We start from the raw sequence: 14467 nt of genomic DNA on the forward strand, positions 1-14467 counted from the left end.
CTTTCAATATGTTGCATTATGTTGTTTGGGTTGAAGGTTGTAAGGAATGTCTGGCCTCACACGTTATGTAATTGGAAAGTAAAGAAGTGTTTCTGTAGCCTTTCTGGGTAACTGTGAGGATTCTATTTTTACTACACCCAAACAGGTTAGTTGTACTGTGGAATCTGCATCTATATCAGTGAACTTTCATACTCTTTGAGTAAAATTTACTGATTGGTCTTGCACTTTGAGTGGATTGTTTTAACCAGGACATCTTGATTATTTAAAAAATATTGACTTTCACACATCCTCCAAATACTGACCCATATACAAAATTAAAAATAACACACCCATTAATACTATGAAGGGCCGGAGTAACTGCATTTTGAAAAAGTGCCTCCATCTGGGGAGGCAGGCCTGACTTCCTGTAAAAGCAGCGTCACTCAGGGGAAACCTAAACTTACAAAGGAACAGTTCACTAGAGTTCACCATATAAGGAAATCCCCTGGGTCCGCACCAATCAGGAACAACCACGTTCGATCAGGACATACCAGAGGTGACCCTAGCCAATCCACTGTTACCCCGCACCCCTCAATGACGTAACCCTGCTTTAAAAGAGGCTCCAGAGCGCGGCTCCGGGTCTTCCTCTGCCCTCCGTTGCGCGGTTGGTTAGATGGGGTCTCTGCCACGGCTTGTACTTCCGAAATAAACCTTGCTTTTGCATTTTGGTGTGTTCGAGTCTCTGGCGGCGTTTAGGGATCCAACGATCTGGGCACAACACTATCACTGATCTTGTCATAACATCATTGAACTATTGGGAATCTGCCGATCTCACAGTGGCAAATATGAACTCTTCAAAAATTATAATTGTTGCTCCAATGCTCATATTTTATTGTTGACATCAAACACTGTCAGTTGTTTTCCTTGAAGTGACAGGCTCACCTTTTTTATTTTTTGAGAATATTTGCCAAATATCCATGTCTGAATAACCAGTTTGCCTGAGTCATTTTTTCAAGAAAAAAATGGCATTCCACAACAAAAGTGTCTAGTCCAACTCACACTCAATGCCACAAATGCTTTTCCTTGAGAATTCAGTAAAAGGCAGTAAGTTTTTTGTGTGGCTTTCCATTTTGTCACAAAAAATATTAAAATGTGTGTATACCCAATGGTGGAGGTTTAATCAAATGAGCAGCATGTACTGCCTCACCATTTTCTCCCACCCGCATGAATGTGGTGCTGAAGAATGCAATGACAGTTGAGTACTACTGCCTTGATTTATTCTGAAATGCTGGCTATTAGATCCACTATTGCTTTCACATCATCAGTTCAAATGTTAACTTGGCAGAAATGGCACATAATGTCTGAGTATTTTTATGAAGATAGTTTTGACTTTGCAGAGCTCATGAAAGGGTCTTCGAGCCACAGGGGCTGCACACTGAGCCAAAGTGTGGAAAGCCCTAATGAAATGTAAATGGCATCTGGGAGGGATGGGAAAGTCGGAAAATCTTGGTAGTCACTGTCAACTGTAGACAGACAGGAGACTTCGGCACGTATGGCCCTTACCCTTAGGAATCAGATAAATGAGCTGGAATAGAATACTAGTAAGTCAGAATTTTTGAGGTCTCAGGTTTTTCATCTATAAGTGAAAAAAATTCTAAATATTTAAATTTCCTATAAAATTTAATATTAGTACCTAATTAATAGTGTATGCAATAATTACTAATAGGTTTTACAATTAATGTTCCTAAAATCTAGTAAAAGTGGAATATGTTTTATGGACTTGGGGGATAGGAAGCTGGGTAGTGATTATAAAGTACTTATTTCTTGTGTATCAATAAGATTAGTCATCTGGGTGTACATAGAAAGAACAAAGGAGACTGCAAAATAGCTTTCCCTTTTTCTTTTTGGAAAGTATTTATTTATTTATTTAAAGAGACAGGGAGAGAGAAAAAAAAGGGTGGGGACTCCCATTCCCTGGTTCACTTCCCAAATGCAATCTACAGCCAGGGCTGGATTGGGCTGAAGCTGGAATCCTGGAACTGGATTGGAGTCTCCCACATGAGTGGCAAGAACCAATCTACTGAAGTCATCTTCTGCCACCTCTCAGGGTCTGCACTGGCAGGTAGCTGGAGCAGGATCTAGAGCAGGCATCGAATCCAGGCACTGTGATGTAGGATGTGTGTGTCCTAACTGCTAACGCTACACGCATGGCCCAAACAGTCCCCTTTCCATTCATTCATTCACTCATTTATTCAGCAAACATTTGATGATCACTTACTGATGCCAGTCTCCAATTTCGCACTAAGAAAAGCCACAGTGTAATGACAGTGGCTGGTATGGTGGACAGGATGTGGGATTTGAGTCAGAGAACCCGGGTGTCAGTCGTAGTTTTGTGCAGGCTATGCCACCTGCAGCATTCCCTTCCAATTCTGAAATTTGGTTTCCTTGTTTGCAAAATGGGAAAGATTATAAATGCTTCACTGTGATGTTTCAAAGAATAAATATAAAAATGTGGTTAACACAGTCTAATTATTTCGGTGCCTGTGGTTCTTAAAGTGATTCACTTTTTAATGTCTTAAAAAGCAGCAACACATGAGAAAGAAATTCTTTCTGATCTTTGATCCGTTTGGATCTCAAATGGAATAACAACACCTGCCTGCTTCGAAGGGTCCTTACAATACACAGCATCAATATAGGTAGTGTGTGGCACAGAGCACGTGCTTAACAAAAGCAACTATTATTTATAATTCTGTGGTGGGACAGATATGCCTTCCATGGAAGTTGGCATATATTAACCCAGGAAAAGAAAAGTCTGCTTAGCTTGCTTCCCAGTGAAATAGACGTTAGTGAGTACTTGATACTGATGGTGTGAGTGGTCTGGTTGTGACTTACAGACTCATTCTGTGGCTAAAACATAGTGAGGGCATCTTCTTGCCTTTCTGCCTCCATTCTCCATCTCAAACCTCTGACTGTGAAAAGTGTTGGAAGCAAGAGAGCTGTAAAAATGACAAACTGTGCTGGCCAGGGCAAATGAACAGGTAAAACCTTGATGAGTGGTAAGGACTGGAATGCCAATGCAGCAAAGGAATTGAAAGTATTAAGAGAGTGTTAGAGTACATGTAGGAAATAGCATCCAAGAGGGGTATGTGTCTTTGATATCCATTGGGCAATTTTACACAGAGCACCCCAGGAACCTAGAACTAACACCCCAGGCTTGTTAGATGAGCTGAAAGGTATTGATATTAACACAAAGAAGCCTTTGCCACTTTCTACCTCATGGCAGAGTATGCATGAGATGAAAACTGTGACCACTCAATACCAGAATATTTTCTTGGATTTATCATGGGAACTTGACAAGTTTAATCTTTTGGTTGTAGGTTTTATGGTATTTTAAGGCAAATTCGGTATTTTTTAAGTTCCAGGAACTTCTATGCTTCCCTTATACATTTTAATTCTTGTAATCTCCTAACAACCCATTTTATAGATAGATAAACTGAGGCAAAGTAGCTTATCTAAAGTCATCCCATCCATAAAGGGTAGTTTTCAAGAGCCAGGGAGTCAAGCATCGGCATTAAGATGCCTACCCATATAGCTCTACCATTATAGAAGGAGTACGTAGACCCTACAATTATTTTGAGGCTCATTGCACTGATCAATGATGTTATGATGATGGGAAGAAGAAGGATGGTGCCTAGTGTCCAGGTAATCTTCACACTACAAGTTAAAATCTAAAGACTACAAAAAACATGATTGTTATTCCATTCTTTACCATGCACAGGAATGTATTTCAATTCTCAATTGAATTTGCCAAAAAGTCTTCTGAATTTTATATAAGGGGTGGCTCAGTGGAATAAAACAGTGAAAGGAAAGATATGAGAGGGGGCTTGTTACTATCCCAGTCTTTAGGTTAACTCCACATCCTTTCTCCAAACTCCTTGCAGGATTTAACCAGCCTTGCAAAGCTGGTGCCATGGAAGACCCTGGAGACAGACAGAGCCTCAACCTCCAGGAACCAATCATCTAGAATCACTGCAGGACCACAGTAAAAACAGAACTGTGGATTGCACTTACAAGGGGATGCTCAGCATGAAATGAACTTTTGGAGTGAATCTAAAACCATCAGTCACATGATCCTTGCAACCAAGCTGCCTCTAGGACACACCGTTTATTGCGCTGGCCTCTCCAAACCGTCTCTCATACAACAGTATCACTCATACTCCAGGCACCTCATGCTGCAACCATCTGCTCACCTGGCCTGTTGGTTCAAGGAGACAGAAAACACCCAAAAGGATCATTTCCCCCTGAACAAAGCAGCCTCCTTCCAGTCTAACTACTGCATCTTCTGAATCCTGTCTGTAAGGTAGAACCACTTGAAGCATATTTTTTAAAAAGATCTGAGCCCCGCCAGTGCCGCAGCTCACTAGGCTAATCCTCCGCCTTGCAGCGCCGGCACACCGGGTTCTAGTCCCAGTCGGGGCGCCGGATTCTGTCCCGGTTGCCCCTCTTCCAGGCCAGCTCTCTGCTGTGGCCAGGGAGTGCAGTGGAGGATGGCCTGAGTGCTTGGGCCATGCACACCATGGGAGACCAGGATAAGTACCTGGCTCCTGCCATCAGATCAGCACAGTGCGCCGGCCGCGGCGGCCATTGGAGGGTGAACCAACGGCAAAAGGAAGACCTTTCTCTCTGTCTCTCTCTCTCTCACTGTCCACTCTGCCTGTCAAAAAAAAAAAAAAAAAAAAAGATCTGAGCCCCGATTCTACCACAGTACAATTAGGTTAGACTCCCTGCAAATAGGGCCATAATTCTTTGATCAAGGCTCTCCATCTGATTCCTTTATGAGGTCAGGGTTGACAGTCAGTGATAAACAAGTTTAATAATTCTTCTGCATGGTCAGGTGTACTGCCGTACTGCTCTGGTCACTATGAAAGGTATCTTGGCATAAGAAGAAGTATCATCACAACAGCTTGAAAGGAACCCAGCTTTGGAGTTTTGGGTTCAAATGATGGGTTATGGACACCATATAATTTCAGGGAGTGTGTCTGTAGGGTTCTAAGTGGCAGAACAGAGACAAATGAGACCAGAGTCTGGCTTGAAGTCAAAGAGGCCTGGGCTTGAGCCCAGCTTCTTCCAGTCTCTTGCTGTGTGACCTCACATATGTATCTCTTCTTTGGTAGAACAGATATGTCCATGCTTCCCTTGCAGGGAGTGTAGACTGAAATTATAAATTCTATAAACCATTTAGCACACAACTGAACACATGGTAGCTATTATTATAAGGATTTTAGAATATCTTACATATTCTCTTCTCTACTGCCCGATATGAAGCCAAAACAAATCTGTGAGGGCTGGGAATTCTAAGATGTCTGGTGTAGGCAGGGGTTAGGTGTGAGACAGATTTGAGTAGATCACTGTAATGACTGTGCATTATTCTAATGTATGCAAGATAGGGAGGTGGCTCAATGTGTTCTTTGGAAAGCCACCAGGGTTGATGTATGAAGACCAAGTTAGAGATGCATAGGGATAGAAACAAAGAAACTGGTTAGGAGGTTATTATAGTAATTCTGGTGAAAGATGATGGAGGGTTAGAGTAAGACAGTGGCAAGAGGGATGAAGAGACATATTCTAATGAGGTGAATTCTGAAAGCAGCATGGGGAGGGACTATGGATTCATTGGGGGTGAGCAGGACAGGAGAGTGGGCTCCTGGGTGGAACATGGGTCTGTTTATTAACACTGGAGAAAGATTTTGGAGAACAACTGAGAGTTGAGTTTTGGGCAAATGAACCTAGAGATTCTTGTGATTCACTTAAGTGGAGAAAACACAAAGACAATTAGGCGTATTGTGATGAACTTTCAAAGAAGATTGGATAGGTGATATATATTTGATAGTTATCTTCATAGAAATGGTATGAATCTGTGAGAACGGCCAAACTCACCTAGGTGAGAGTAGAAGGAAAGATAAAGGGACTCAGGATGCATTCCTGCAGAAAACTCAAAAAGATTGCTCTGTTTCTCATTTCCCTCTATGGACAAGGACTACATTGTACATGAAGGGCCTTCAAAAACTGCATGGAAAATGTGTAGGAAGTATCACTATGCTTCTAAATCTGTGCATAGGAAATACATGAAATTTGTTCACCTTATATAAATAAAAAAATGAAAAAAAATAAAAAGCTGTGCATGAACCTCAAAAGTCTTTTGTACCAAAATAAACTGATGTTTTAATTCAATTTTTGCATGATATTTTGTAGTACCCCATATACGCTTGGGAGCCTAGTGCCTGAACCACAGTGTGTAGTCAGTAATGTTGAATGAATGAATGAACCACTCAATCAATACTAAAGTAGGTGAAACTTCAAGATGTGTCTCTGATCGAAATATTCTAGACTGTGGATGTCAGTGTGTGTTTCTGTTTCCTGTGTCGCAGGAGTAGAGAATTTGGGAAGGACTCAACTCCTAAAGAAATCTAAGAACTGTCAATCATTCAGAGATTTCTTACTATGTAGCTCCATGGTTCCTGCTGTGTTTTCCTGAGGAAGCTGTTTGATGTTCAGGCCTTCGTACAAATAGGTATTTAAGGCATTAAAAAGAAAAAAGTCATTTAGTTTAATTACACACTTTCAACCCATTGGTTCTGTTTAATGAGGTTCATCTCCTGAGCCACTTTAATCAAGATGCAAACTAATCCTCTTTGAAAAGGACAGACATTTCCACAGAGACAAGATGGGGCCCGGTTCATCTCTGGTAGCTGTGACCCCCTGCATCTCTGTGGCAACCTCTTCCTGCCCGCTCTGAGCCATAGCCTCTGCCCTCTTTAAAATTCAGTGAACTCTCCCATTACATCTAGCGCAGTGCTGGCTCCTACAAGGGCAAGACAAAGAAGCAATCTATCTCTCCCAGCCTCCTTTTAAAGAAATCAACCAGCCACCTGGTTTTGATTTGCCAATAATGGTATGTTAGAGACCCAAAAGGAGGTTGCTCAGACACCCCACAAAAGAAAATAAAAAGTTATAAGGAAGAATGTTCCAGCTGGTCTGTTTTCTCCTGCCTCTCTGGGTAGGAAGGGTGGGAGAACATTGCAGTGGTTAAGAACACTGGCTTCCAAGTCAGGCAGGGTTTGTTCCCAGCTCTCATGATTCTTACCACCTTTGGCACATTTTTTCGTTTCCCCATGCCTCGGTTTCCTCATCTGTAAAATAGGGAGAATAAAGTTACCATTAGCCTAGGACTTTCGGGAGGAAGAGGTGAGGTAATATATGTAATGAATTCAGCACAGTACCTGACTCAAAGTGAGTATTTAGGAAATACACACTAGTATAATGGAAAGTATTTCAGGTTTCTCTTTTATACCATCAGTTATGAGTACAACTTCAACTCAGCATTCCAGGTAACTCCAAAGCTGTCTACAGACACGATGATGGGTGAACCAAAATGGGAGCTGTCCCAAGTGGTTATTATCGCTTTGAATTTATTTGATTGCTTTCTTATGCTTTAAAAAGTCCAAGCCACACCTTGACATCCATAAGCAATCAAGTGTAGATTAAAAAGTATGCATGTGACATTAATAGAAGTTTCCCCAGATATACACAGATTAAGAAAACATGTTTAGCACTCAGAATGGGAGTCATGTGCCCAAGGTGTTGTCGCTCCCCCTCTTCATGGAGGAACGACATAGGACCCTGCGCTGTTCTTTCGTCTGCTCGGCCCTCCCCGGGTTTGCTGCTGGTTCTTCCCGGGTTGGCTGCTGGTCCTTTCTGGGTTGGCTGCTGGTCCTTCCCGGGTTGGCTACCATCCCTTCCACCTCCGTGGAAGGGCGGTTCCCCCTGCCACATTCCCCACTTCCGCGGGGGAGCGGCACACTGCCAGCCGGCTCTCTCGGGGGCTGCACAGGTGTTCCCCTTAGATGTTCCCGGTGCATGCCGTCTCTCTCCTCCTTTATAGTCCTCCTCCGCCAATCCTAACTCGGCTGCCCACACGCCGAGTACGCTGCTCTCCTCCAATCAGGAGCAGGTCCTGCAGCTTGTCAAGTTGGTGAGAGGCAGCTGGGTAGAAGCTGTTGCCTCCTCTCCCAGCGCCATATTATGGGAGAGCAGATGCATAGAATAAGTCTTAATTCCAGTAACTCAGTCCAGTCCGGGTTGCTCCCAACAGGTGTCTTCATCACATCCCTGGTGAAGAATAGATGTGGGGGAAACAATGAAGGATTCTACCGGTGCATGCATATGTAAATCAAACCTCTGGTTGTCTGAAATACCTGGAGGGAGAAAGGATAGCAGACATCATGGTATTCGTGCCTGGCATTAATATTGCATGCAGGGCCCTATTTAGGCCTCATTCTGGAACTCTGTCAGGTACATTTCTTACATTACATTTCTGAGAGCTTTATTTCAGGAGCAATATTAACAAACAAAGCGTGTTTAATGAGGATCCGCAGGAGACAGAAGGGCTGAAATCATGTCATAAGTATGTAGCAGGGGCCCTGTTAGGAAGATAATTTTGTTGTTTAGGAAAATATTTTGATAAATAGCTCTGGTATGGAAGATAAGACCCTGCGGGCATAGCCTCTAAGGAAAGAACTATGTGCAAGTAACAAGCAGGAGAAAGGGAGAGTAAGTAAGATAAGGAGCTAAGACAATGTTTTAGAAGACAAAACTTCAGGAGAAAGAGGGCAGATAGCAAACTCCTGGTGGAAGATGGATAAGGGATTTGAAGAACTATAATGTTAAATATTTTAAGTTAAAGTTGTTTGTGTTTGGCAGTGAAAACTGCCTCTGTTACCAGTCTTAGTAAATTCTACAATGCCCCCAAAAGCTATGCAAGTGTGGTTTAGGGGATTTGAGAGATGAATTCCATGTCAAGATGGGTGTATGGAGAGTTGGAAAGACCAAAGGCAAAAACAGCAGTTATGAGACAGAGCAGTAAGGAATTAGGAACTCAAAACAGAGGTCACCTTAAGAACACAAATCCCCTGGAATTCACAGAAACCTTGGGTTGGGCTTTGGATTTCCCACAGGATGTGGGGTAGGAAGCCTTAGCCAATTTTATTTAAATCTCAAAGGACAGACTGTCCTCAGTTGACATGTGGCTTACATGGGGAATAATGGAAGTGTTGGGGCATATCTGGCCTAGCATGGAAGGAACCTAGTGGATCATCTATGAGATGTAGAACAATAAAAAAGCGGGTTGCCTTGGGAAAGTTGTGAGTTAGTTGCCCTTCTATGCAAGTTCCCTAAGAAAATGTTCTTTCACTGAGTCAGGATGGATTAGGTGAATTATAAATTCTTTTACTCTGAGATTTAGGTGATTACATTTTTTTTTTTTTTGACAGGCAGAGTGGACAGTGAGAGAGAGAGACAGAGAGAAAGGTCTTCCTTTGCCGTTGGTTCACCCTCCAATGGCCGCCGCGGCCAGCGCACTGCGGCCGGCGCACCACGCTGATCCGATGGCAGGAGCCAGGAGCCAGGTGCTTTTCCTGGTCTCCCATGGGGTGCAGGGCCCAAGCACCTGGGCCATCCTCCACTGCACTCCCTGGCCACAGCAGAGAGCTGGCCTGGAAGAGGGGCAACCGGGACAGAATCCGGCGCCCCGACCGGGACTAGAACCCGGTGTGCCGGCGCCGCTAGGCGGAGGATTAGCCTAGTGAGCCGCGGCGCCGGCAGGTGATTACATTTTAACAAATGCTTATGGGGCACTGATACTGTACCTGGCACTATACTGGGCACCGAGATGCTATATTATCCCAATAACCCCCACAAAAGAAAGAACAGTCTAGTGGGTTCTACAATTGTATGAAATGTCTCTGCCTATGTCAGCAACTAACAGTATGAGTGTCTGTTACATGCAAGGCATATCACACAATTATCAAATCATACCACTAAAACTAATAACTATGTACCATTTTATAGATGGAATATATAAAGTTAGAAAGATTATGAAGAACTTACCAAATGTGTGAATTAGGATGATTAATTAAACTTTTTTGCATTTACTTCATGAGTAAAAAAAAAACCCAATGCCTAGACTTACTGTGATGCTCATAGGGAATTAAAATATATAATGTGCTTAGTAATTATAATAATTTTATTACTATCATTGTACAACTTTTAGTAGTGGATCTGAAGTAGAAAATAGTCTGTTGTTTTTAGAATACCTCGAGCTCAAACAGAATGTGATAGGATGAGCAGTGAAGAAAGTGTAATGCCCTTTATTTCTCTTAAACAAGAAAGTAAAAGCCATTGAAGCTACTGGATATGGGATAACAGGTAACAGAACCGCTAAACTGGTATCAATTCATTTCAAGGGTCTGCAAACATGATTGTCACTACTCTCAATAGAAAACTCTCAAAAATATCTTCATAGAAGTAAAAGTACCCCATAGTCTTCATGACCTTTTGTTCACTCCACATTTTAGGAAATGAATGCATTGTGAGGCTACTCCTTTAGGCAATGTAATCTTGGAGAGTGCTAAGTAGTTAGAGACCAGAAAAGGCAATCAGATTTATTTTCCAGCAAGACATAGAAAATGAAACACAAATAAGATTAAAAATCCTAATAAATGTCCCTTCCATAGACAATGGATGATTTGTTGAAACTTAAGAAACAAGGAATGGCCAGCGCCATGGCTCACTTGGCTAATCCTCTGCCTGCAGCACCGGCACCCCAGGTTCTAGTCCCGGTTGGGGCACTGGATTCTGTCCCAGTTGCTCTTCTTCCAGCCCAGCTCTCTGCTGTGGCCCAGGAAGGCAATGGAGGATGGCCCAAGTGCTTGTCCCTGCACCCCATGGGAGACCAGGAGGAAGAGGAGCAGCCAAGACTAGAACCCGGCGTCCATATGGGACACCAGTGCCGCAGGCAGAGGATTAACCAAGTGAGCCACAGTGCTGGCCCTGAAAATATTTTCTTTCTTTCCATTTATATACTTTAAAGTTCTCAATGAAGTGATAATTGTCTCATTGTTTTCTCTCCTGCCAGAGAGAGTTAATAATTGCTGTGTAAATATGGCTATTATTAAGACACAGTCACTACCAATAACATAATGATAATAAAGCTATCTTACTTAAGAGGTCATTCTGTGTCATATATTTGCCACATATTTTGTTTATATACCTCTGTATCTCACAACAAAAACACAAGATCAATGTTTATGGACCCTATTTTACAGATGAGGAAGTTGAGTCTTGGGTGGAATAGGTGATCTTCCAGCTGAGGGTGATTTTTTAAGTTCTGGAATTATGTAACATAACTTCCTCCAAAATCATTAAAGATCACTCATGTTAGCATGGAATTATGAGGCAAAGATTTGTGAGAAAACAGACATCAAGAGGAGTGAGCCTGAATTGGGTTGCCTTTTTGCCCACAGGGTGTTTATTGACTAATACAGCAAAAGTGCCCGTGAGGCTCAACGATAGTTTATATAGAATTATACAGGTTTAGGCAAACAAAAGTTAAAGTGTAGGCTTTGCCAAAGTTGAGATCCTTATTAAAACATATTACACTAAATATTGAGATCTGGAAGGATTAGATCCTAGAAGTAATGACAAAATCACATACATAAGGAATGAAGTTTGATTTTAAGTCATCTGGGTATTCCAGGAAAACTCAAGCCCTAAAATTAGATTTAGATGATCCTATATTGCTAATACCCCAGGCACCTGGAAAAAACAAATAAGAATCCTCTATGGACAGAGATAATGGGTAGTAGTTATTAAACTATTTTTATAAATATACATATAAAAACTACACACAATCAATGATAACCAGACCAAGAAGAGACAAGATAACCAGGCAAAACAACTAAAACAGGCCACAAGGGATTCAAATAGTTTAATTTTCAGACACAAATCGTGAAAACATTTAATTTACTATTTCTATACATACAAAGTTAAATATTTTTAGCAAAGAACTAGTAACTATAAATGCTGGCTTTTCAGATTTTGAAAATAACTAGAAACTATTCAATGGGGAAAAAAAACACATAGTTGGACTCATAGGCCCAATAAATATAGCTGAAGAGAGAAAAGCTAAACAGGAAGATGATGGAAGAAACTATTCAAACTATTCCTATTGGCTTGGAAAGAAAAAGTATATAAAAAGGAGAAGAGCAGCTAGAGTTCCGGAGGATACCATGAAGAAATTAATCACACCTATACTGGAATATTCAGAATGATTTAGAAGAAGAAAAAAAGAGAAAATGAGGAAGAAAGAATAACATTTGAGAATGGTCTGAAACTGATTAAAATATTAATCTATATATATATGAGATATCTTACAAAGGATAATATAAGCATAAGTTCACACCAAAACATACCACATGAAAAATTTTAAGGGAGTATTCTATAAAGCAATCAAAGGAAAAGACAGATAATCTTTAAAAGAGTAGCAATAGACAGGGATGATGCTGTAGCGCAGTAGCTTAGTCCTCTGCCTACAGCGCTGGCATCCCATATGGGTGCCGGTTCTAGTCCCGGCTGTTCCTCTTTCAGTCCAGCTCTCTGCTGTGGCCTGGAAAGCAGTAGAAGATGGCCCAAATGCTTAGGCCCCTGCACCCACATGGGAGACCAGGAAGAAACACCTGGCTCCTGGCTTCGGATCGAGTGCAGCTCTGGCAATTGCAGTCATTTGGGGAGTGAATCAATGGAAGGAAGATCTTTCTGTCTCTCCCTCTCACTGTCTGTAACTCTACCTCTCAAATAAATAAATAAAATCTTAAAAAAAGTAGCAATAAAACTGACAGATGATTTTCTTCAGCAATAGTGGAAGCCGACATAAAGTAGAGTGACAGCCTTGATTTATTTTTAGAAAACAGTTAACACCATAGAGAGCCATATCCAGCAAAATTATTCAAAGGTGAGAAAGAAATTTTTGAAAGATATCTGTAATGGTGACAGTAGCTATTTTTTCAGTCTCTTGGAATCACCCAATAAGAAATGCATGGATCAACTCAGATGGAAAAAGTAAGAGACCAAGAACAATATCTAAAACAAAAATACAGGATAAAGTGTCTGTACCTATCCAAATCATAAGTGATTTCAATGAATGGCTAAGGAACATGTAGTTATTACTGTGTATGTGACAGAAAAACAAGGGAAGGGTTAAGGCATTTGATAGTTCCAGTAAAGAGAACCACAAAATACTTAAGCATTGTTTGCTGAAAACTATGAGAGTCTAATTTGAGCTTTAGGAGCTTTAACAGAGAGAACTTTTTCACATTTCAATTAGCAGAGGTGGGTAAGGGATTTGTGGTTGAGGTTTTGATGGCTGGAACAGCCTGGACCCTACAAATCTCAAAATTAACCAGCTTAAGTTTCCTTCTAGTAAGAAATCTCTAGGGAAAGAATTAAAATTGTGTAAAACAAAGTCAATAGGGACACAGAAAAGAGAAGAGCCAGTGCTGAAGGGGAAAAAGCACAGTTATCAGAAAGTAGGAGGCCATTTTTTTCACACTTCACAAAAAACAACTGAGGAAGGAGCTCTTGAGTAGAAAAGGTAGAAAAATGATCCTGATCTTTCCTGAAAGGTCAAATAACACTAATTTCCTATAAAAACAAATAAACAGAAGAGAACCTTGATCATTACTCAAGTGAAGTTGAGATATTAATAAAGGAAAATGAAGAATAACATCAATATATATACTATATATACAATATATACACTATATATAAGAATACCATCAACATATACCCTATATATCACACACACACACACACACACACATATATATGAACTAGAAGGACATGTCTGGCTGGGGTTGGCACTGTGGCATAATAGGTTATCTGCTTCATCAGCATCCCACATGGACACTAGTTCAAGTCCTGGTTGCTCCAATTCTGATCCAGCTCCCTGCCAATGCACTTGGGAAAGCAGCAGAAGATGGCCTAAGTGCTTGGGCCCCTGTACCCATGTGGGAGACCTAGAAGAATCTCTTGGCTCCTGGCTTCGGATTGGTCCAGTTCCAGCCATTGCAGTCATTTGGGGAATGAACTAGTGAATGAATGGCCTCTCTCACTCTCCTTCTCTCTGTGATTTTGTCTCCCAAAAGACTAAATAAATCTTTAAAAAAAAAAAAAGAAAGAAAGAAAGACATACCCACAGTAATGTTTGTGCTCTAATACATCAAATCAGGCTACCAGGGGTAAAAAATAATTAAAAATACCAAAGAAAATCTCAGAAATAAAGTGATAGAATTCCAAGAAAGAGTGAAAAAGGAAAGGGAAATGAATATATTTCAGAAATGAAAATTAAACTAGAATAAACAAACAAGATGAAAAATCTAACAGAAATGAAGATACTAAAATTATATGAGAAAAAATAGAAGACAGAAGTAAAATATTGGAAAACAATGAAAAGTCTCTTAAGAAAAGAAGGTGGTTTTGGTGCTGTGGTGTAGTGGGGTAAAGCCACTACCTGCAGTGCCAGCATCGCATATGAGCGATGGTTTGAGTCCAAGCTGCTCCACTTCCAATCCAGCTCTTTGCTATAGCCTAGGAAAGC

At 41.1% G+C, this 14467-nt stretch overlaps 1 long non-coding RNA gene across 2 annotated transcripts in view; it reads left to right on the plus strand.

Moving 5' to 3' along the window:
- LOC103347958 (uncharacterized) overlaps positions 1–6207 on the plus strand; it is an 84353-nt gene extending 78146 nt beyond the window's left edge. For both annotated transcript variants that reach the window (XR_016235517.1, XR_016235516.1), the window contains one exon: positions 3921–6207. This is a non-coding gene — a long non-coding RNA (uncharacterized LOC103347958). The remainder of the gene's footprint in view (positions 1–3920) is intronic.
- Positions 6208–14467: the final 8260 nt, after the last annotated feature.

This window comes from Oryctolagus cuniculus, chromosome 6 (assembly GCF_051225735.1).
Source record: "Oryctolagus cuniculus isolate XC-2025 breed Fujian yellow rabbit chromosome 6, ASM5122573v1, whole genome shotgun sequence".
Classification (NCBI taxonomy): Eukaryota; Metazoa; Chordata; class Mammalia; order Lagomorpha; family Leporidae; genus Oryctolagus; species Oryctolagus cuniculus.